The sequence below is a fragment of the Lissotriton helveticus genome, chromosome 3_1 (genome assembly GCF_964261635.1).
Source record: "Lissotriton helveticus chromosome 3_1, aLisHel1.1, whole genome shotgun sequence".
NCBI lineage: Eukaryota > Metazoa > Chordata > Amphibia > Caudata > Salamandridae > Lissotriton > Lissotriton helveticus.
The window spans coordinates 1,803,149,070-1,803,173,557 of NC_136061.1; the positions used below are offsets into that span (position 1 = coordinate 1,803,149,070).

At 45.8% G+C, this 24,488-nt stretch overlaps 1 protein-coding gene across 1 annotated transcript in view; it reads left to right on the forward strand.

Moving 5' to 3' along the window:
- Positions 1-24,488, forward strand: part of LOC144825162 (uromodulin-like) — a 763,320-nt gene that overhangs the window by 473,043 nt on the left and 265,789 nt on the right. The window lies entirely within an intron of this gene.

A 24,488-nucleotide genomic window follows, 5' to 3' on the forward strand; every position in this document is an offset into this window, starting at 1 on the left:
AATGGTTAAGGTGCACCTGATCCATGCTAGAAAGATATTTGTCATTGTCCTCTTACAAGAAGCAATCAGGGTAAGGGCGCAAGTTAAAAAGCACCTATCAACATAAAAGCTGTAAAAGTAGAAGAATTTTGTACAGTCATCCCAAAAAATACTGAGTTCACGTGCCAAATCATGCTCCTCCCTAGCTGACTTCAAGTTATATATGTTTACCACCAATACCCTAAGTGAATTCCCAAAAAATCATACAGAGTGCCTAAAATATCTAGAGAGTGAGAAGTGACCCCCACCATTTTGCAGCCAAGACTAAAATTTATAAAAATAGCTAACTCCCCTTTGGCTCTACCAGCAGGGGAGGGAGTAGCAGGAGAAATAAAAGTGGCAAAGCAGAAGAGTAGTCCCAACCTCCCAGGTCTCCTGTAAACAGACTATGTCACAAGAGCTGAGTGTGGTGAGGCACCCTTCAGCAGCTAATTTGCCCTGAACTACAGCAGTTTCCCAACTCACGACCTTGAGGATGCTAGGAGTATGTGGCTGATGAATTATTGCATAATTATCGGACTCAGAAATGAGTCCATTCTGAGCATCTGGCTCACTAAGGGATTTGAATTGATTGCGCAGAGGTTAACTGGGGTCCTGAACCTGCTGCCGGGGATAACTATCTCTGGCTACCTGTAAAACCATTGGGGCCTGATGACTGGGATAGCTAGCTCTGGTCACCTGTGTGGCCAGTGGGGCTCTTGCCCCAACCTTCCTCACATGGATTGAGTCAGGAGGGTTGTAAAAAAAAAACCACAAAGGCACAAGAGTAATATTGCTGCTTGAGAGTGGTCCAAGAGTCATCCTATTTGAAATGTCACCTCTCCGGGAAGCATTACAAAATTTAATAACGATACAATAACCAGCCATAGTTTTCTCCAAACATGCCATGATGATGTTGTTACAGAAAGGAAATTTGAAATTGACTCTATTGGACAGTCAATGAGTTACTTTATTTTTAAGTTACTAGTAACTCTCAGTTGTCTCTTGCTTTAGGAGGGGAACATTGCCCAAAACTAAAAGATAGGGCGTTGACGCTGGAGGAAGTTTGATAACATCCTTACAATGAAGAATCCCCATGGGGGAATCAAAAGGTGTAGGGGGACTACTACCTATCGGCCACATGGCTCAAAACTACTTATTTTCTAGTGGAATAGGGTCATCAGCGGAGTTAGGCCCCCTCGTGACTGGGACACAGATTGTATTAGAGGGGATGACTGGGGAAGTGTCCAGGGAAAATAAATAAATACAGGACCAGCACACCTTGTTCTCAACCCCTGCTTGGGACCAAATACGCCTCAAAATATGAGCATGGGTGAGCATGGGCTTGATAAGTAACACATGGATTAACAGCAGGCTTAACAGTAGAGTTGCCAAATGTATTTGGGGAGGTCAGGAGGTAATAAATTGCAGCCATGAAAACTCCCAGATTGCTCATGAGCTGTTCTACCTTAGAGATACTGCTCACTAATACATCAAAGTTTGTCTTAATGAGCTGTTCTAAATTCAGGAAATAATCAGAAAGAGCTATTGGCTACCACCAATACAGGCTTCTGGAGCAAAGTCCCTTTGCTGATACCACTTGTTGTCTTGTTGCCTGCTGTGGCATTGTATTATTTGACCTGGCCCCCTTCCTTTGACTTCTTTCATGTTGAGTGTGTTTATTATGTGTAGCAGAAGCCGGATCTTACTTGAGGTTAGATAAAGGTAAATAAACCCTGATAAGATCCATGACCAAAGGGTTAACAAGGTAGCAAGTCTGGGTAGAAATACCATTGGAGGAGTTGATGTGAGGCGATGATGAAAGCTCTTGCCCCTAACTCAAAGGCTAGGTTGGACTGGCCCTACAGGGCTGAATGTGGGTACTGTAAGGGGTTTCGGTAATGGGCATCAAATGGACCCTTGCCCTGTGACTGGGTTGGACTCACACTGAATGGTACCTCACTCCACTTTTACAGAGATAATCCCCTCTATGTATTTACTAGTCCTTGGTCATTTATCAAGCATATTATGAGAAACCCCCTTCCTTTTCCTCATCTCACTGCAGTGAAAGCAAACCACACCCCACAAATCCACTTACCGCCCTCAGGAGAAGAGACTAAAACACCAAATATGCCAAAGGTACAGATAATGCAGGTACAAAAATCAATCAGCAGAAGGGACAAATGGTGTAAACAGCTGACCTGAATGCCCAAACAACACTTTTTGGAGAAGCCACGGTTCCCTGTCTGGGACAGGCCCGTCCTTGGCCCTGGCGTGGCCTGCACGTGTCTCGCGCTGCATGTGCATGTGAGCACAATAAGCACGATGAAGAGGCTCCTCCCTTCACTAACAGCTGTGGTCAGTTTGGAGCCTCCTGCTGTGTTGTGTTATTGGACTGCAAATCCCCGCTGTCTTCCACCCACTAAGTAGACCAACATGTTGCTGAGAAATCGCACAATGCGGGAGATTTGGTAGAGCTTAAAGCACAATGACTAGGCTCCTCCCTACCCTAGCAGCTGCGGTCATGTCTGCACCTCCTGGTGCACTGTGTTATAGGGCTATGAGCCCCCGCTGTCCGCCACCCACCAAGTAGACGAACATGGTGCACGCTGTGGGAGGCTTTTGAGCGCTATAAGCACAATGACCAGGCACCTCCCTTCACTAACAGCTGCGATCAGTTTGCACCTCCTGGTGTGTTGTGTTATGGGACTACGAGTCCCCACTATCTTCCAGCAACTAAGTAGACCGACATATTGTTGAGAAATCGCACAATGTAGGAGTCTTGTGAGTGCTATAAGCATGATGACTAGGTTCCTCCCTTCCCTAGAAGCTGCGGTCAGGTCTGCGCCTCCTGGCACGCTGCGTTATTGGACTACGAGTCCCCGCTGTCCGCCACCTGCCAAGTAGACCAACAAGGTACCAAACAATCCCATGATAGTGGATTGGCGTAATTCGCCTGGACTATAATGTTTTCGCCAATGCCAAATTTGAAAAGAGTGTGGAAGAGGAAGGACCAATCCACCCAGACAAAGGCTTTTTTGGTATCTAGGGCCAGAAGAACCACCGGGATCAGTTTTTGGGTGGCATATTTGACAAGGTGGATCACCCTCCTTAGGTTTGTCTCTTTTTAATGAAGCCAGATTGGTCAGGATGGACCAGATCCAGCATATTCCCTTTCACCTGAGTGACAAGAATCTTAGTGTAGAGTTTGACGTCCAGGTTTAGTAGTGCAATGGGTCTATAGGATGCACAGAAAAGGGGTATTTCATGGGTTTTGGAAGGACTGAAATCAGTGCCTCACTCAGCGAAGGGTTGACCTTTCAGGAGGAAGCCATATGATTAAATAGAAGTGTTTAGTGAGGCACTAAATCTTAGCTAAAGGTCTTATACAATCGGGCCATAAACCCATCAGGCCCAGGCGATTTATGGAGTTAAAGAGCAATGATGGCAACCTGAACTACCTCTTCTCTGATCTGGCTATCCAGGTCCTCATTTTGATCAGCTGTAGCTTGCGGTAGTCGAAGCCCTGACAGTTATTCAAACTGTGCATCTTCCCCTGGTGTCACAGATGTGTGCAGATGTTTATAGAAATCACTGAAGATGTTTGCTTTATCCTCTCCGGATGTAGCTTTACCGCCTCTCTCTATTGATGTGGCTAACATATTCCTTCTCGTATTTGACCCTGAGTTGTCACGCTAAATGTGGGCCCACTTGATTCCCTGGATCATAAGTCTCATGTTTAAGGCGTAGCAAAGTAAACTCTGCTCTATTCTAGTAAATTGTGTAAAATTTTACCCTAAGAGCAGTGAACTTCCTCTATAGTGCTAGGAATGGGGAGTCTTTACAGGCCCTTTCTTCCACTTGGTGTTCCCCCTCGAGAGCAAGCCTATGCTGGGCTTTCGGTTTAGATAAAGTAGCTAACAGAGATATGCATTTCACTCTTACTCACTCTTTTACGCTTTAAGGGCGTCTCACATAGTGGACAGGTTAGTATCTGGAGGGTCGCTTGTCTGTAAGAATTCCCTGATTGTCGTTTTCAGGAAGAGCTGCGTAAGACTATCTCTGGTGAGGGGTCCAAGGAAGAACTACCTACAGGACTTAGATGTGGGGGAAGTCCAATCTAGTGTAAGTTCTACGGGTCGTGGTCCAAGGGTGCAAAAGAATGGAAGGTGGTCACCAACTGGAAGGGTGCGTGACTCTCCAGGTATACATCACGCCCATTGATTGGATAGCTTGCTTCAGGGCCCTAGTGAAACTCCCTGTACAGGAGCAATGTGGATGGGTGCTATCTAACTTCATGTTCCAGGTGAGATTGAAATCCCCAATGAGAAGAACCTCTCTCTGCAAACCCTCCCAAAAGAGTGAGGAATGATTGGATATACGCAGAGTGAGCATAACTGGGAGCATAGACTCATGCTATTGTTCACATCCTACCCATTATTGTACCCTTTACCTTCATCATTCTTCCCTACTTATCAGATTGGCAGCCTTTTGGTTAAAAGTTTAAAGAGGAAAGAAAGAAGAGGGCGACCCCATTGAGTTTGCTGTTGGTAGAAGATCTACCGATCGGAGAATACGCTTAATGGTAAAATCTATGACCCTTACTATGTTTAAGGTACGTTTCCTGTAGTACTACTATATCATATCTCTGGTCCAAAATGTATTTCCTGGGATTATTACGTTTGGCCGGCGTGTTGAGCCCTTTAATATTTCATGTCAACTTAGTTAACACCATGTTGTCTCCAGGTTAAGTAGTCACACTCAGATGCCCCTGAACTAGCACACCACCCACCTTCCTACACCCCCATGCAGAAATTATGTGCTATAGGAGTACACCCCCAGGCCCTTCCTACACCCGCCCCCTTCCCATCACGGTGCTTCATCATTATCCCGCTCATGTATTGTGAACATAAGTAACAAAACATTAACTTTTGGAAACCTAGTTCTAGCATTATAATAGCAAAGATATAGCTTGCATACATTAGGGTGTGTAGGTCTGGAACCACTTAAGTGTTCTAGCTTAGATATCTTAAGATCAAGGTTAACTAACTTCATAGAGGTGCCATATCAGGACAGTGGGGCCTCTCTTGTCTCAGTGTTCATTGCATAATCTATCTCCCTATACGACTATTTGGAGCTGCAAATGGGCAAGTAATGAAACCCCAAATGGGGGGCTACCATACAGGTATAAACCAGGTAACAACTCATTTCATGTGTGTTATTAATTAATGGAGAAATACAGTGAACACATGGCAGATGAACAAGGTGATCACAATTTGTAGGTGTGTTAACTAACAAAGGGGATAATTGCAGTGGAAGGCAGAAGTGGAAAACATAATGATGAATGTTGTTTTATCCTTGTAGGTACAATAAGGAAGTGTGCGTACTAAGGGCAAGTATTACCACTGAGTGTTCCCTACCATATAGTAATTATACTAGGAGGGAAATACTAATAACACATTATAAGGGATCTGTAAACTGACGAATGCCATCGACCCTATCGGGCAGTAGTTAAGGGTTGAAACATGTTGGTACAGCAGATAGGGTAATGGAGACGTTGTCTTTCTCATATACACTTCAATTCTTTCAATCCTGCCAAGTGGGACCCAGAATAAAATTGAGAAGGGTACCTACTTAGACAGTTTTATCATTCGTCTTTTCTGCAACAGGGATCCCTGTATTTGGATATTTCTTCTCTTTTTTCTATATATAAAAAACGTTTTTCATTTGCCCTCCACACTGTCATTGGTCTGCGCAAGGGTGTGTTAGCGGCCCTATGATGAAGCATGCCACTATTTAGGGGGTGAAGGCAGTCTTTACAACCTTTTGGGTTTCCCCAATAAGAATTATTTTCTGATTTCCCCCTTGCTTCCTCTTCTTCTTTCCTTTTAACTCCTCGGGGAAATCTGGCCCAAAACATTTGGGACCGGTTTCTCTTTCCCTATGTTCGGAGTCCTTCTCGTGTAGTGAGTTGTATAAAAACTAATTTCACACAGATAGTCAAGGCAAAGCTCTCCTGAAGTACGGCCTCATTGTAAAAGTCATAGTGTCTGCTTCAGCCTGCGGCCCAGCTTTTTCCCCAGCCATCCTGGTCGCCGCTGTGAGATCCATTGTCCTTTAGCTGCACTATCTGTATTATCAGACAACCTGGGGTGAGAGGTGACAGAGAGAGGAATAAGAGACTGACAGAGTTTGAAATCATGGTACAATAGATAATCTGGTAGGCCCGAGAAATAACCTGGGAGGCAAGGTATTCACTCCACAATGTCTATATTCTGGCTTCATATGCATATTTTCCCTGTTATGAACATTTATCCAGGACCCTATGTCTGAAAAAGCAGTTGGTGGAATGGAGCTTTGGGTACTCCTCTTTTGGTTTTCCTGCTTCTAAGAAGAGTTTGTTGAAGAGCATTACACATGGTGCTGACACTTGTATGAGCACTCACCTGACTCAATGCAGGCTAGGTTGAGCTTTCAGTGTTGAAGTTTTTTCTTTAGATTATCTGGATAATGCTCTGATGAGGACCTGTGCACTTGCACAATGAAAGCTTCTCTTGAAGAGGGATAGGGCACACAGTTTAGACAAATAACACCATAGCCATGTGCGTAGTTTCAGAAAGGCCTGTGGGGTGGAACACCCACTCATTTTTTCTGGGTTGAATTTTAGTCGGAGTTGGTTGGTTGGTTGGTTGTGTGGGTATATGGTAAAGTGAAAGTCATATCAGCAGTCTGCAGCAACAGTACCATGAGATCACTGTTGTTGCTGACTGGATAGAGGTGGGTGAGCCAATATATTTACAGGAAGAACAGAGCTAAGGATCTGCTTTGGCTCAAAGGGCTCTGCACTGTCTAGCTTGGGAAAATATATGCCATGTAAAGTAAGCAGCAAACATCGGGGGAGAATATGATTAAGTTGCTTTTTTTTTTAAGTGTATTTCTATAACATGTGGAAGTATTTCACCTAAGTGCTTCAGATTATATCACTGCATTGAGAAGCATTTATTAAAAGTTATAATTTTAAGACATGAACTGATAAATATTGATAGCGCCCCTAACTCTGACAACAATGCCACTAGTGAAATCAGAGGCAAGTCAGTTGTCATGTGTGCCAGTCAAGTGGCCTAGACTATAGGTGGAGCAACATTACACTCTCTTAAATTAAACAGAAGGGGTTTTTATACAACACATTACCTGAATTCACACATTTGAAGGTAGTTGCCTGTTTGAAAATGATGAAAAAGAAGGCCCTGTAAAATTAAAATATTTTCTTAGGAGTACACAATTAGTTTAAGAGGAGAAGCCTCAGATTTTCTGGTTTCATCTTGTGCAAATGTGCTACCAGGTGGGTACCTCTTTCCCCTGCCTGTTGTACATGAAAGGTTGTTGCTTTGTCATTAATTATTGGTGCATGAATTTAGAACATCGTGGTATGCGGAAACCACAAGAAAGCAGAGCTTGTTTTGTGCTTAAGGTCCCAGAAGACCTCAAGGTGAGCCAGAGCCAGGCATCTGGCATAAACGTTTAGTGGCTCGCCCATCTCAAAGACAGGGTCTGTGATGGTAGAGTGACCTACAAGATGCATGTGATTTGCAGGCAGAACCGAAGGCATGAATTTGATTGGACCCTGCCCATCACCAACTCCACATGAAAGTGCAGCCAGAAGCTCTTTAAGTGGGTCAGATCCTGCCAGGTCTCAGATGGACCGTAATTACATACTGTCTTTAAAATGGGTTCCTATGAGGTCCTAAATGTATGTGCTTTGCAAGCACAAACAGTGCTCAGATTTCTAAAAAGGACTGTAGAAAATGTTATTATGTTACGCTACCAGAATTTATAAAACGCAAAATGACTCACTCCCGAAGTAGTATCTCGGTGCTAGGAAGGCAAAAGCAGAGAAAGAGGCAGCTTTTCAGAAGAGCCATGTTTTCAGCATTAGTTGAAACTTCCAAAATCAGAACAGGAGCGAATGTGGTATGAGAGGCGGCTCCAGTAAGGGGGGGGGCAAATAGGAAAAGGAGCAACTCCGTAACTAGAGGTTCAAATACGGTGAGTTCTTAAAAAAAGCCTTTGCTCATAGATCTCAGTTCTCAGGTGGGACGATACCAGGAAAGCCTGGCTCTGAGGTAGGATGGGCCATTCCCCATGAGATTTACGATTGAGACAAAGGAATTCAAACAATGAATGTTTCCTGGCTGGAGGACAGAGCAGAGCTTTCAGAGAAGGAGGAGAAGGGGTACCAGCAGGATGTCTATAGACTACGTGGGCCGCTGTATTTTTCACCACCTAAATTTTGGAGAAAAGCATCTCATTAGCTGCTACAAGAAGAGCATTGCCATAATACAGACAGCTGGTGTTCAGAGCCTGGACCAATGTTCTCCTAGAGCTCATAGGGACCCATGGGAATATTTTTTTTAGTAGCCATAATGTGTTGAAGCAGGTGCCACAAATAGAGCTAAATTGATCTTTCATGGATACATTATTATCCACCACTCTTAGGGCACGGAGCAGGCACGGAGCAGGCCCTAGATCTGTGGGCCAATGGTCATCTGACCAAAGTGTCTGCACTTTACCAAACAAAAGAATGTCAATCTTCCCTCCTTTCAATTGAAGACAGTTAAGGGACATCCGGGTGGCCACCTTAAACATGCAGTCGATGAATTTGACTTTAGACAACTCAAAGTGGATTATCAATTGGTCATCGTTGGCATATGAAATAATGTCAAAGCCGCAAGCACAAGCAATCTTAGCAGGAGGGGCCACATAAATGTTGAAAAGGGTAGGACTCATATAAGACACCTGAGGAACTACTTCATCTATGGTCATAGATCTGGAATCGAAACGATGGAGAGTGACTGTAGTTTCTTGGCGGCCACAGATACTCAGACACAGGGAAAACTGTCGGACCTCGTTTATTGCACGTCTGTTCCTTCTCACATTCATCGGCTAACTGCCGTCCCCATCCCTTGCTCCTCCCTTTCCGCCCGCCTTCGTCCTTCCCTGGGGCAGGTCCTAGTGCCCTCCTGTGTGTGCTCACACCACTACATCTCCCCCCTCTGTAAGAAAAACAAGAACATAACAATGCATCAACCTCTTGACATTCACGTCGCTGAAGATCGCCACTTACAGTTCTTCAATAAGGCGAGACGGCTTTCTAATGGTCCGTCTAGGGCGCAACTGAAGATCAGGAGTACCTCGCTCAGGTTCATCAGGAGTCTGCATCACTACCTGACTGCTGCTGACCGGTGTCTCAGAATAATTGTCCTCAGAGATTGGTTCAGTCAGTAGTTCTATTACTCTAGGACTGCACTTCGTAAAGTGTGTCACATTCCTGGTCACTCTTCTTCCATCCGTTTCTGCGGTGATCATGGTTCCTTTCTGTTTCAGCGGGGTCTCATGATACTTGCAATCAGTCTTTCTCTGCTGCTCTTGCCGTACCAGCACCCAGTCTCCTTCACGAATTTCCACATGAGAGGCTTTTCGACGTTCATCCGCATATCCTTTCATCTTCTCCTTCTTTAACTTATCCACTGCGGCAATTTCCTCGTGATCAGAATCAGGATACAGCGTACTCGCGGGAAGGTTCATCATGGGCAGTCTGGTGCGCACTGGCCAGCCTAGCATGAGGGTGGCCGGACACTTGCCTGTGGTGGAGTGAGACGTGTTTCTGTATGCACATAGCACTTCATTGAGCGCTGTTTATATGTTCCTTCGAGTGAGCTCCGCCTGCTGAATGGCTTGCTTGACCGTGGCCATGAAGCGTTCAACCATCCCATTTGCCTGCTGCCAGAGTGGTGTAATTTTCCGATGCTTGAAGTTTAAGTGGTGGACGTAGTCAGCAAAGTCTTGGCTATTGAATGGGGGCCCATTGTCAGATTTTACCACTTGGGGAATGCCCTACGCGGTGAAGACTTCATCCAGAATTGGTATGGCGCTGGATGCTTTGCTGGATGTGCAGAGTTCTGCAATGGGGAATCTGGAATATTCATCCATGATGACTAGGACATATTGCCCCGACTTGAATGGCCCAAAGAAATCAACTGCAACGTGTTGCCAGACCCTGTCCGGCAGTGGAGACATTTGCAGCGGTGCAGGAGGATCTGGATGGCTCACTAGCTGACATTGTGGGCAATCTTTCAACGTTGTTTCAACCTAAGATCCAGCGTCGGAAACCAGACCCGCTCTCGCAGTGCTCTTTTCGTGGCTACTATGCCCCGGTGACCTTCATGGGCTAGGTTGATGACCCCTTGTCTTAGTTGTTTTTGAATTACAATTCGAGTGTCTCTTAGGTTGAGCCCATTTACCGCTATTGACAGTTCGTCATGGACGTGCTTGAACGCGGACGTCTCTTGGTCATCGCTCTGATCACCTTGTCCCTTGGCTTCACAGTGTCGCCAGCTATTAGTCTGTATGCGGTGTTTGACTTCCTACAGGGTGACATCTGACTTTGTGGCCTCACAAATCGCTTCCAGCGGAACAGCAGGGGGTCTGACCTGATCCACTACAAAATGTATGTACTCGTCCGCAATCGATCGTTTCGATTTGCTGGTCAGGTTTGGGTGTCTGGACATGTAGTCGGCGGGGTTTGCTGCCTTCCCCAGCTTGTGTACAATGGTGTACATGTATTCTTGCAGCCTGAGGCCCCATCTCTCTATTCGGGGCGGCATCTTGGCTCGAGGATTTCCAAAAATAGTGTTCAAAGCTTGATGGTCAGTGACCAAGGTGAAGTGCTTCCCAAAGATGAAGATATGGAAGTGTTCGCAGGCCCAGACTACGGCTAGACTTTCCTTTTCTGGCTGTGAGTATGCCCTCTGGTCTCTTCTCTGTCATATTGTGCTAGAATAGCTCCTAGCCCCACAGGACTTGCATCCACCGTTATTTCTGTCTTCTTTTTTGGATTGAAGTAGGCCATGTTTTCAGCGGAATCCACTGCTTCCTTAATGTCTGTGAAGGCACGTTCACATTGTGTGCACCACTGAAATGGCTGCCCTTGTTTAGTGAGAGTTGTCAGGGGGTAGCTTATTGTGACGTTGTCTTGTATATACCTGGAGCAGTAACTGGCCATGCCCAAGAACGAACGCACATCTCCAACGTCACCTGGGCTCGGGGTCTCATTGAGTGCGGCTACTTTATCAGGATCAGGTTACGTGCCTTTTCCAGAGAAGACGTGGCCGAAGAATTTTAGCGTTGGTTTATGAAATTCGCATTTGTCCTGATTAAGCGTGAGGTTGGCTTCCATCAGGGCATGGCAAACCCGATCCAGCGCTGTGTCATGCTCTTGAGTGGTGGCCCCATATACCAGGATGTCATCACTATAGTTCAATACATGGGGAATATGATGGATTGTTCTCCGAATTGCTTCCTGAGTCTTTTGTATCTGAAAAGCCCCAAATGTGTTGAAAATGTCGTGCTGTATCGAGACCGCTCATGCAACTCCAGTTGGTGATATCCTTTGTTAAGGTCCAATTTTGAAAATATTTTGGCTCCATTGAGTGACGCAATCATGTCACTAATGTGGGGGCCTGGGTGCCTCTCCCTCTCTATCGCGGTGTTAGGCGCTCTCATGTCAACACATAGATGGACTCGGTCCGTCTCTCCTTTCTTTGGAACTACTACAACCGGAGAGACCCAGGGTGTTGGACCATCTGTTCTTTCAATTATGTCTGCCTCGAGTAAGTCTTGGAGCTCCTTCTCCACAGCTTCTTGCAAGTGAAACAAGATTTTTCTGTTGTGTTGGGCCACTGGCGTGATTTGCTCGTTGATGTGGAGCATAATTTGGTAGTTTTTCATCTTCCCAAGACCTTGAAAAAGCTTAGGAAATTTCTGAGTGATGTCCAGTTTGTCGTCAACTTTATATAATATGTCCACAAGTCTTAGCCATTCTGCTGTGGGCAAACTCAATAGGCAGTCCGCCTCAGGCCCATCAATTACATGGATGTAAGCTTGGATGGTGCGATCTTGATATGATAGATCGGTCGGAAACTTCCCAAGACAGGGGAGTGGCTTCTTTGACATCCACGTGTCGACTCGCACATGGGCATTGATCAATTTGGGTGGGGGTCCTCATTCTTTGATATTCCGCTACTGGTATATAATTGAGAGATGCTCCGCTGTCCAGCACAAATTTGGCATGATGGGAACCAATTTTGATGTCAAGTCGTGGATATTCCTTTAGACGATCAGGATCCGATACAAAGCATATGTATTCGTCGCTGTCTTGTGAGATGGGTGACAGGGATCTCGACTCTCTTGATGAGGACCGTCGAGACCGATACGTTCGGCGAGAGTGACAGCTGGAGTGTGACGACCCAGTGGATGAGTCCCGTCTATCATGTACTGCTCTGGCGTGGTGACGGCCGCTTGAGGGACGGAACTGCCTGGTGGGCTCTCGTTGGTCCTCATTGTGAGGAGTTCCGCACACGCTTTCGAAGTGATTGTCTCTTCCACACTTCCGGCATCTCTGACCTAGATCTGGGCACATGTCTGCATGTGGGAAATCATAACCGCATCTGTAACACTTAAGTTGTCGTTCTGATCTTTTCTTGGTGCAACTTGAACTTCGGTGCCTACGGCTTGAGGGATGGTGCTGTTTTTTGGATCTGGAGGAGCGAGCGTGTGGTGGGGAGCGTCTATGCGTTTGTCGAGACTGCATTCTGAAAGCTTGCTCACGTTTCTCACTTCTCCCGGCCTCCATTTTCTTTGCATGTTCCTCGGCTTGATTGTTGACTCTTGTCATTTCTTCGATCTCATCTAATGAGTAACTCAAGTTTCAAGTTTGTTTATTTATGATTTCGGAACTCAAATGAGATCCACATAAAAGATTAACAAGACAAATCCATTTACATACAATCACCGTTAAAATACAGAATGGAATACACATATCAAACCTTCTAATATATTACTAAGAAGCTTTTGAAAAAGTTCCAAATTTTATAACAGAACATTTCATTGGGGGGATTATAGATAGCATCTCGAAAAGAAGTGGCGGAGAAAATACTTAATTGAAGACAAATTGGTCTCAGCCACTTACGCCTATGTAAAAGAAGGGCCGGGCACACAAACAGCACATGGGTGATATCCTGAGTTGGATTATTATAAAGGTTACACATAGCTGAGGAACCGTATCATCTGGACAATAGATTATTCAAGGGAAGTAAATCCTGCCTCAGTAAAAACAAGAATCGCCGTACTCCATGTGGGAGATCCCAGGAGACATATGCTTGAGCTTTTTTCATTAGGCAAGCATCAATGGTCAGAGAGACACCTTTCTTCAGGATACCTGCTTCCTTATCCATCTTAAAGCTTAATTTCCAAGAAGCCAACTTCAAGGTGGACTTCAGCTGATGCAGATAAGGAAAAGAAGATCGATTCATCAAGTTGCAAAAGATCAACCGCAGTGCTAACGTTTTTTACAATTAGCGAGTGTTCTTTAAAAGTTCCTAACAACTCAATTTGAATAAGGTGTCTTAAAGTACTCGGTTCACCCCCAGCAAGGCTAGAGACCCAACGCACTTTCCCAGCTAGGCCCTGAACCCAACTACTACGCAGGCCAAAATCCAGCCTAAAAGCGGCTATTGAGCATGCTGCATTAACCGTGGTTAGACAGCGCAGGATTTTGCCTTCCGTAGTGTTTAAGAAGCCCCAGTTTCTTATATCGAGTAATTCAATACCGTAAAGTAATGAAGCTGGGATTTTAGCATGAAAAACCTCTAGGAGAATAGCGAAATGTCTTCTACCTGTGGCCTTGTAAAGGGAGAGAAGACTTTTACCCTGGGCAATTGCTTTCCGGGTGTTGTTTGCTATGTGAGCCTTTTCACTTAAATTACTAACAATAATTTTTCCAAGGAAGACATAGGATTTTACTACTTCCAATCTATGTCCACCTACAGTCCAATGAAAGCTAGCAAATTTCAACTTTTTCCTTCCCGTCATGCACATTACTTTACTTTTTGAGACATTTATCTTCAAGCAGTGTTCCTCCGCATAATCGTGAAGTGCCTGTAGACGATTGTTTAATCCTTTTGGTGTTAAATCCAGAATTAATATATTGTCTGCATACATCAAACAGACAATCCATAAAATCCTTCCATTCATCCCTGACAGCGATAGGAAAACAGTGGTCACAACGTTGGTCATGGCAAAGTTGGATTATTGCAATGGTCTATTTCTTGGTGCCCAACAGGGGGTACTCAATAAATTACAGGTACTACAAAATGCGGCGGCTAGGCTCATCTTGGGGATCCCTAAATTTGTTCCCGTATCTCGGGAGCTGGTCAAGCTGCATTGGCTTCCAATGCGAAAGAGAATTCTTTTTAAAGCTTTATGCCTAGTATTTAAGTCCTTGCAAGGCAAGGGACCCTCATTCTTTCGGCGGTACTTTCATTGGTACCGTCCAACTAGAAATCTCAGATCAGCTGACATGGGGTTGATCGCGGTGCCTCGTATTAAGAGGAGCGCGCTGGGGAGGCAGAAGCTTTGTGCTGGGCTCAGCCAAAGCTTAGAATGCCTTGCCCCACGCCCTCAGAAAACTGACGGACCTCATGGCCTTTAGAAGAGCTTTAAAGACATGGCTGTTCACTATCTGATCCCCTAACCCGCCTATACCTCAGGAGAAACACTTAGCGCCAGGACACCTACGGGTAACAGAGCGCTGTACAAATGCCAAAAATAAAAATAAATAAACAAACAATCGGAATACCCCCCAGAACAGGAGCAATTCCTTCACTTAGGGACAAAGCATGAGGGAGATCAGCTATATAAAGGGAAAATAATAAAGGGGCCAATAAACAGCCTTGTTTTAACCCATTGGCTGTAGGTATTATTCGAGAGAGTCCCCTTTTCCCGCCTAACAAGACTCTACACCAAGTGTCAGTGTGCAATGCTCGTATTAGCTCCAGGAGGGTAGACGGCATGCCTAGGTTTGATAATTTCCTCCACAGCAAAGATCGATCTACTTTATCAAATGCAGTGGAGAAGTCTATAAAAGCTCCATAGACTCTCCCTCCTCGGACCTTGATATATTTTTCTGTTATAATTTGCAGTGCCGTCAAGTTGTCCATGGTACCCTGCTTTTGCCTAAACCCAGTCTGCTCAAAGGGCAAGATTTCACCTTCGGACACCCAGTCATTGATCGACTTGAGGAGGCATTTTGTAAAGACTTTGCCTATGGCGTCCGAAAGGGCAATTTGGCGATAGTTGTGTGGAGCATCACGGACTCCCTTCTTATGTAGGGGGATCAATATGCTCCCCCTCCATGAGGGAAGAACAGTTTTACGAGAAAAACAAAAGTTAAAAACTGGGAAAATAATTTTACTCCACATCTCACTATTTTGTTTTATGACTGAAATGGGGAGCTCATCCGGACCCATTGCTCCAGAGGAGCGTAAGCCCTTGATGGCCAGTTCAATGTCCTTTTCGGTCGGAGGTCCCTATGGGGAGCTATCTACATGTATATTAACATAATCATGTATCAAACAAAAAGAGAGTGTCATGCGCAAAAAAAGTCTGTGTATGAACACTGAGGCAAAGACTGTGAAGAGGAATCCCTTCTAAGAACACACTGGAGATCTCTTAGGGATTATTAGGAAGCCTTCACTCACCAACCTGGTTGGTGACATGCTTCATCATCGGGCCCACCAGGAGAAGCCGAATGCCTCCCTGGTGTGCTACAATGCCAGATTACTGCGGAGCTGGTTGTTGTGACAGTGATGTGAAAAGTGATTTAAAAATGTCTAAACTGTACCAAACGGAAAAATCCTTTATTCACTGGTCAGTTCGACATGGTTAAAAGATGTGTGGGAGAACTACCATAGATGATGATGGAAGTTTCCACTTTATAGTGGGGTCGACATGTTTCTGCCCATCTAAGAGTATGATTTACTGGGCATTCTTCAGGACCGTGTTGTATGTACCTCGGCGGTATGAGCGCGCTAAGGCCCACCCTAACCAGAGGACGTGACAGTTAAAAATTGAAATAATGGTGTAAAAATAAGTGCAAGAAAAACAAACCACAAGTTGTGGGATTTACCTCAGTTATGAGGAACCTGTGTAGTCTGTAAGCAAAAAGACATACAAACATGTAAGACAAAACATATACATAATGCTTTAGGGAGTTTCTTGCTAGGTCATTCTTTGCAGCATCGTGCTGTATATTATTATTGAGGTGGTCCAGGTGCCATAAGTTGTAAGTTAGTGCAAGAAACGCTGTATGATTGCCCAGGGGGGCATTACAGGCGTGTGAGCATGCACTATGGCAAAAGGTAATGGGGCCACCTGACAGAGTGGCTAATTATACAGCAAACTTGAATAGCGATCAATGGGCCATGAATATACGGCCAAAGAGTGCTAGCCTCTAAATCACACGCTAAACATATGAATAAGACATGATGATCTCACTTGTATTTTAAAAGATCCACACCCCATAGGTCTCAGGAGGGGGGTGGAGGCGACAATGGCACACCCTGTAGGTAAAGGAAAGCCTGGTAAAAAACTACGCGCCAGAAAGTAGCGAAGGAATTTGTTACTTAGCTCTTTGTAAGTGCTGTGAAGAAATCTTACGCCCGCAACGCCTGGCACCCGCTCGGCACCTAGCTTCTCCTACAACTGGACCCCGTGGATGCGAGCCGGGGCGTGGAGGAAGCTAATGAGGAGTGCCGGCGGGGGCCGGGTGACACGTGGCGCACCACAGCCAATCGAAAGGCTGCATGGAAACGAGGCTTGAAGACCAAGCCCGTGTTTGAGCCCATTAGTGATTTGGCTTGGAAACGAGGCTTGGAAGGCAAGCCCGTGTACCGGCCTAGCATTATGGCAGGTTCAGAAGGAGGCTTGAAACTGAAGCTCAAGATCCCTAAGAGATCTCCAGTGTGTTCTTAGAAGGGATTCCTCTTCGCAGTCTTTGCCTCAGTGTTCATACACAGACCTTTTTTGCGCATGACACTCTCTTTTTGTTTGATACATTTAACCCAGGGGGACCAAGAGTGTCTCTAGCCCTCTCTCTCATATTGTTAACAAGTATTAACATAGACACCAATCCATTGCTAGCATATAAACTCTCAATATACCCAACCCAAATTTGCTCTTCAATGGGAATTGGCAGTGGTCTAGATCTTACTCCACAGCCCTTCCCAATTAATGACCAAAATATTCTAGCTTGACCCTTATATGCCGCTTCCTGTAGTTTAATCCATAAGGAGTACTCATTCTCTCTTTTCAATTTAGCCTTCACCCTACTCCTCCTTCTTAAGAGGATTATTTTGTGGTATGTTTCGGGGGTATAAGTAAGGTACTGTTCCCTTACTAATTTGTTTATTTCAATATTAAGGTACCGAAGACAACTAGGAATTATTTTAGGATTTCCTGTGGGATAAGGTTTTTTTGCAATGGAAGTTACCGCGTTCATAAAATCAGCAAAACATATTAATTCAAAGCCATTCCAATAAATCAAATTCTCCACGGCAGCCTCTAGAATACTCGCCAAGCCCTTAATAGCTCTATAATTCAAATAGCATCTCCCAGAATTGTCTCCAAAACTCACCAATTTGCTATTTATAAACCACAAATCCGTCAAAGGAGGATTTAAATTTACGGTAATAGTGAGTACCTTGTGGTCGCTTAGTACTGTGCTGTAGATCGACAGATCTTTCAGGAGAAAAAAGGAGGAACTTCCCACTACCACATAATCAAGAATAGACTCACTGATATTAGACTTGTGAGTAAAATTTGCCGGAGTATCCGAGGGAAGCCTTTCATTTACTATAATGCTATCGACCTCTATCAATTCCTCCAGTAATATTTTCCCTCTCTTAGTGGTCTTAATATACCTGGAAAAAGGGCTTGAGGTATCTGTAGAGAGTCCTCCTTATGCTTATTCCTAAATAACTCTAAACTACAGTTTGAGATTTTACAATTAAAATCACCTAACAAAATTATATGGGGAGGGGATTCAGAATCAAGGAGATACTTTATGTGGGAGAAAACCTTCTTAAAACCTACATTAAAACTTACATCTGGAGGTATATAAGCATTTATCAATACAATTGATTTTCGAGAGTTGACGTTAACAAGGACAGTGTTATTGCCTGAAAAAGATTACTGGGATCTAAGTAATGGGCAAAGTTCCATTTTATCTTATTGGAAAGCAAACAGGCCACTCCACCCTTAGCATGGCCTCTCTTGGAGGGGATGGCTCTGCCCTCCAGCAAGTAATAGTCCTTACCCGCAAAAAAATTCTCATCACACCAAGTCTCCTGGAGACAAATCACATCAGCTTCTAATGAGTGCAGGTATAATAATTTTTCTGGACTATTGAGTAACTCTTCTATAGGAGTTTGCGCCTCAAGGATTCGGACAAACAACCTTCTATAATTCTCAGCCTGAGTGCATCGTCTGTGGAAAAAGCATCGAAGTCACAGTATCTTGCTAAGTGTCTCAGACGTGTGATAAATACACTCATTTGTTCACCTTTCTCCTGTGACGCTAGATTGAACGTGTATCGCTCATAATCGACATTTTTTTTGTGTAGGAACTTGCGGTTGAGGGCTTCACAGACATCAGCGTATGAAGCAGCAGACGCAGCAGGCAACTCTTTTATGATCTGTCCAACTTCCTTGCACACTAGGTTCTTGAGAGCGATCAGTTGCTGTCCAGCATCAGTCACATGGGACCCCTTCATGAAGTCTGTGAAATCTTCTAGCCATTCTTGCCACCGAAGACCCATACCTCCACCAGATTCAAGAGTGAGGGGCTCCGGAGGGCGAAAGAACGACACTCCCAACACACCAGGTTCAGCATTTTCCTGACGAGATCCAGACATCGTGGGATCCTATTAATCAGTCACGCACCGACGACTCTCTTCTGTTGGTTCACTTGCCACTGCTTGTTTAATCTTCTTATTGTAGCCGCCAATGCTTGTTTACTTCATCCCTTGCAATCGCCAATTTTTTTTCTTTTTACACTCGCCAATGCCTGTTTCTTTTGTTTCCTTGTACTCTCCAATGCTTGTTAGTCGTTTCCTTGCACTCACCAATGCTTATTTTTTTCCTTTATAATCGCCAATGCCTGATCTTTGACACCGTGCATTTACCAGTGCTTGATGGCTTTCGGGCTCTCTGCCTGACCCCAAAATGGCAGCCGATGATGCCTGACAAGGGATTGGAGGATGATGTCTGACTCCAAGATGGCCGCCTCAAGACTCTCGTGCAGACCGAGATTTGGCCTGTTTCAACCGGGGGCACGATATCTTCACCACAACTCCCCAGCCACGATCGCCGGTGTCAGCAGGCACTCACCCTCTCATAGAGGCATCGTCGCAGGAGTACCAGGTGAGGGAGGCTCAGCAGGCAGCCTCACACGATTATTGTAATGCCGGGGTGGGCTCCCGGCGGGCAGGCCGATTTCAGCGCTCCAACCCCAGGACACGCCACACACACGCGGTGCAGCGGGGTGAGCTCCGGGCAAGAACACACACCCCTGGACAGCTGGGATGGGCGCCCAGCGCGCGAGGACACTCGCGCAGCGACCGGGCTACAACGTGGTCACCGGCCCACCACACTGGACGCCGCCTTAACCGCTGGGCTTCCAGGAACGTGCACCGACAGGGTTAGCCGTTCTCCACACACCGCAGGTTCCGTGGCCACCCTCGTCGCCAGATGTAGTGTCTTGGCGGCCACAGATACTCAGACACAGGGAAAACTGTCGGACCTCGTTTATTGCACGTCTGTTCCTTCTCACATTCATCGGCTAACTGCCGTCCCCATCCCTGGCTTCTCCCTTAATCCCGCCTTCGTCCTTCCCTGGAGCAGGTCCTAGTGCCCTCCTGTGTGTGCTCACATCACTACATCGACCACTTTGGTTCTGTCAGTCAGGAAATCTTGAAGCCAATCAAGTGCCTTCCTGTCAAGGCCCATCTCATACAGTCTTTGGGTAAGAGTAAAATGTGAGACCGTATCGAAGGCCACTGACGGATCAAGTAAGACTAGCATGGCTGGAATGTCTTCGTCCAACTGTGATCAGGTGGAACCCATTACTGCTAAAGGAGGCCCTGAAACCTGATTTTGCAATGTCCAGTATAGCATTGTCTTCTAAATATTAGTCCTTCAAAATGTTGCTAAGAAAATGCAGAAGGGAGATGGGCCTATAATTCGCAAGGTCAGAGGGATCTGCGTTCGATTTTTTTAAATAGGGATGATCTGAGCATATTTCCAAACCTGTGTTGTTTCTAGAGATAGAGAGATAGTGGAGTGGTGTGGCTCACTGGTTAGAGGCGGCAGATCTGGGGGCAGAGGACGGCCCGGGACCAGGGTTCAATTCCCGACGCGGCAGGGTCTTGGACCAGGGTCAACGGACTCGATAATTCTTGCCTCGGTGCCTACTCTAACTAGGGATCACACTCGGCAACTCTGGGCATTAGCTTGCCTCATCTCCACAACGGCCCCCCACATACGCCGGGGATGCCTGGTTTCACCTTGGAGATACCCAGTAGGAACCATCTCACAGGGAAAGCCAGGACGGGTTCCCCAGCGGTCTACAGCGCAGAGATACTCCTTCGGGAGTCGATTCTAGCGCTTTAGAAACCCACAATCAATCAATCAATCAAGTAGGTCTGTGATACAGGGAATATGCGAGGAAGCTAGGGAAGAGGCTATATGGGCAGATTTAACCGTCCTAAAGAAGATTCTGATTGCCCAGATCAGTGGGTCTGCCTATAGCTGTGGGGATGTTTTTACAGATCCCAAAGATCTCGTCCTCGAAAGTGTTGGCAAGCGCATCAGAGAAATCTTAAAAGAATGGTATCACTAGCTTGCAGGCTTCCGGTTTTGGTAAATTCATTGAGAACTTTAACTAATTCTTTCGTAGAATTACCTGCCTGATCGATCCTTCTAATAATGTGGGATTTGCAAGCTTCCCTAATCTTCCTTTTATAGGTTCGACGGGTATGTGTGTAGGCCCTTATATCAGGGGAAGCATTTGTTCTGCACCATCACCTTTCTAGTCTTTTACTGGTGGATCTATTCATTCTTAACTCGACTAAGTAACATGGGGCTTGAAGTTTAGCACCTTTAATAGGACCCACTACAAAGTATTAAGGTAATACTTAACAGGGCACACATGCACACTCCAACAAAAGACTCTTCTATATGAACACACATCCATACACACACAACCATACATTCATACATAGACAGTAACCTCCAATCTGCCTATACACACAAACTAACCTTAACACAATCTACCACAAATACCCATTAATCCCAAAATATTTTACACATGCATTTTATTTCCACGTTCTCCATTTATCTACTCATCCATCTGTCCACACAAATGAAGCATTCTTCAAAACATACATTTTTGAGCCACCTTGTCTCCCACTCACCCAATTGTCCACAAGTGACTCTACCATCCACTTTTACATCCATTTAATCATGTATCAATACAGCCATCCAAGCCTCCAAACATAACATACCAATTTGTATTTGTAAGCACACGTTCAGGCCTTAGGCCGTCTTAGTGCTGAAATAACAGATGTTTATAGTCGAGCATCCATACTTAACTGTTTTACTTGCTCAGCCACCCATGCACTTACCGATCCAAACAACCATACTGAAACATACACATCAAATAGGCATGAGTAGTAGTACTGCTGCTGCAGAATGTCCTGTACTTGCTTTCTGAGAGAGAAAGCCTCACTGTTATGTCCAGATTTTTACCCGCTCCGTGACAGCAAGAAGCGCGTACTGCTGTTGCAGTGTCAGGAAGGAACTCTTCCACTGCTGTTACCATGATGTACATGTTCCGCGAAGGAGAGAAGCTTGCACTTTTTCATGACTTTTTGGTATCTGACGTGGCAGCAAAATATTTGCTAAACCTATTTTCATAGTTTCAGTCCTCTGAAAATACCTTGGTTGGTTAATGTACCTTTATTAGGTAACAAATAAGTTACTTACCTTTGGCAACACATTATCTGGTAGAGACTATCTAGCTGCAGATTCCTTACCTTTTAATTTCCCAGGTGTTATGCGGGGTCTGGAAACTTTGCTGAGCAATACCCCTTGTGTGCGTCTTCGGGTGGCTCCATTCGGCTCCGCGAGATGTCGGCAGTGGCATAAGCGTTGGTTATGATATTGCGGTGCCTATAGATGCATCACCCAGGCACGCAGACATCAGTACTTTTATTTTTTTATACACCAGAAGCACCGAGCCACAGAGTTGTGTGAAAAATGAGGGCCCTGGAAAGGGGGGAAACAACCAAATTCCTATAATATCAGCCCGCAAATGGGGAGGCATGGGTGGGGCTGTAAGGAATCTGCAGCCAGATAGAGTCTCTACCTGATTATGCGTTTCCGAAGGTAAGTAACTTGTTCATCTGATAAAGGACTTCTAGCTGCAGATTCTTTACCTTTGAATCAGATACCTGAACCACGCCATCCCGCCGGTGGGTTGCGGACTCACATTCTAAACTAAAAAGTCTTGCAGGACTGAACGGGCAAAATGTCTGTCCCTGTGCACTTGCCCATCAAGGCAGTAATGTTTTGCGAACATGTGCAAAGATGCCCGCGTCGCTCCCAGACAGATGTCTTGGAATGGGACACCCTGAGCCAAGGCCACAGTTGCAGCCTTTCCTTGTGGCGGAATGGGCTCTTAATCCCTCATGGGCTGCTTCTTTGCCAAGGCATAACAGATCTTGATGCAGATAATGACCCAGCAAGAGATGGTCCTTTTCTGCACTGCCCTTCCCTGCTTAGCTCCCATGTACCTCACAAAGAGTTGGTCCATCCTTTTGTGTCCAGCCGGTGGAGATGCTCCTCTTCCTTAGAGAGATGCAGCGGAGCAAAGAAGGTGGGCAAAGTGATGGATGGACCTATGTGGAATGGGGTAAAAACCTTTGGCAAAAAAGATGCTCTGGTGCGAAGCGCCACCTTATCCAGAAAGGATATAAGATAAGGAGGAGAGCAAGATAACGCCTGCAACTGAATCACCATCTGGGCAGATGTAATCACCACCAAGAAGGCTGTTTTGATGGTCAACAGCTGGAGGGGAAAATTGTGCAAAGGCTCAAAAGGAGCACACATCAGATAGGTAAGGACCAAATTAAGGTCCCACTGTAGCATAACAAAGAGTGTGGGAGATAACAGGTGAACCAGCCCTTTTAGAAATCTATGTACAATAGGAGAGTTAAAGACAGAGGGTTGGTCTGGCAGCCACAAAAGGCAGACAGAGCAGAAAGAGAACCATTGAGAGTTCCCAATACAGAGCCCTGCTGAGCAAGGGTTAGAATGAATAAAAGGACAGTAGAAAGAAGTTCAACGGACCTTTCTGTACAGTATGATACAAATTTCAGCCAATGGCAGGCGTATAACATTTTAGTGGAGGGAGGCCTGGCTGCCAGGATAACATTACAGACTTCGGGAGGAAGGTCAAAAGCCATCAACTGTCACCGCTCAGTCTCCATTCATGAAGGTGTAGAGTTGACAGGTTCAAGTGGAGAAACCCTCCCCTGTTCCTGTGACTGAAGATCCTCCCGAAGGGGCAGCCTGATCGGAGAATCGATACTCATTCTCAGAAGGTCTTGATGCCAGACTCTCCCCGCCCAGTCCGGAGCCACAAGAATGACTTGGGCCCAGTCGTTCCTGTTCTTCTGCAGAACCCTGGGCAGGTGTGGCATGGGTGGAAAGGCGTACAGGATGCCTGAGCTCAACTCGCGACAAAAGGCATCGCCGAGCGATAGCCGCCTTGGAAACTCCCGCGTGCAGAGCTGCTGACACTAGCAGTCTCTTCGGAGGCTAACAAATATGCCCAATGCTGAAAGAGACCTTGCGCCACCTCTGACTGGGTATGCCACTCGTGATCCGTTAGACCTCGATGGCTGAGTTTGTCCGCCCTGGCATTCAGAGAACCTGCCAGGTGTTGAACCGCCAGGGTTATGCCCTGCTGTTCCAGCCACGTGAGATGAAGGGCCTCTCGGCAAAGGGGGCCATAACCCCTCACCGCCCTGCTTGTTGCAATACCACATGGAGTTGGTGTTGTCTGAATACATGAACCAACTTCTCCTTGACAGAGGGAAGGAATGCGTTCAATGCCAGCCAAACTGCCCAGAGCTCCAACAAATTTATGTGGATCCCAGTATCCGCCGGAGCCCAATAGTCCCTGACCTCCACCTCTCCCAGGTGGCCGCCCCATCCCAGAAGTGATGCATTGGTCACAACCGTGAGATCAGGTTGGAGAAAGGAGAGGGGTCTGCCATTGACCTAATCATGGTTTGCTAAGCACCACTGCAGATCTTTTGGAGTTCCGTCCGAGATCTGGACCAAGTCAGTGAGATTTCCCCGATGCTGTGCCCATTGGAACTTCAAGTCCCACTGCAGAGCCCGCATACGCCATATGGTGTGTCTTACCAATAGGATGCAGAACTGCCTCATAGTCGGTCTCGCCAAAATCCAGGAAAGAGGCTGAAATATCAGAATCATAGCCTGAATATC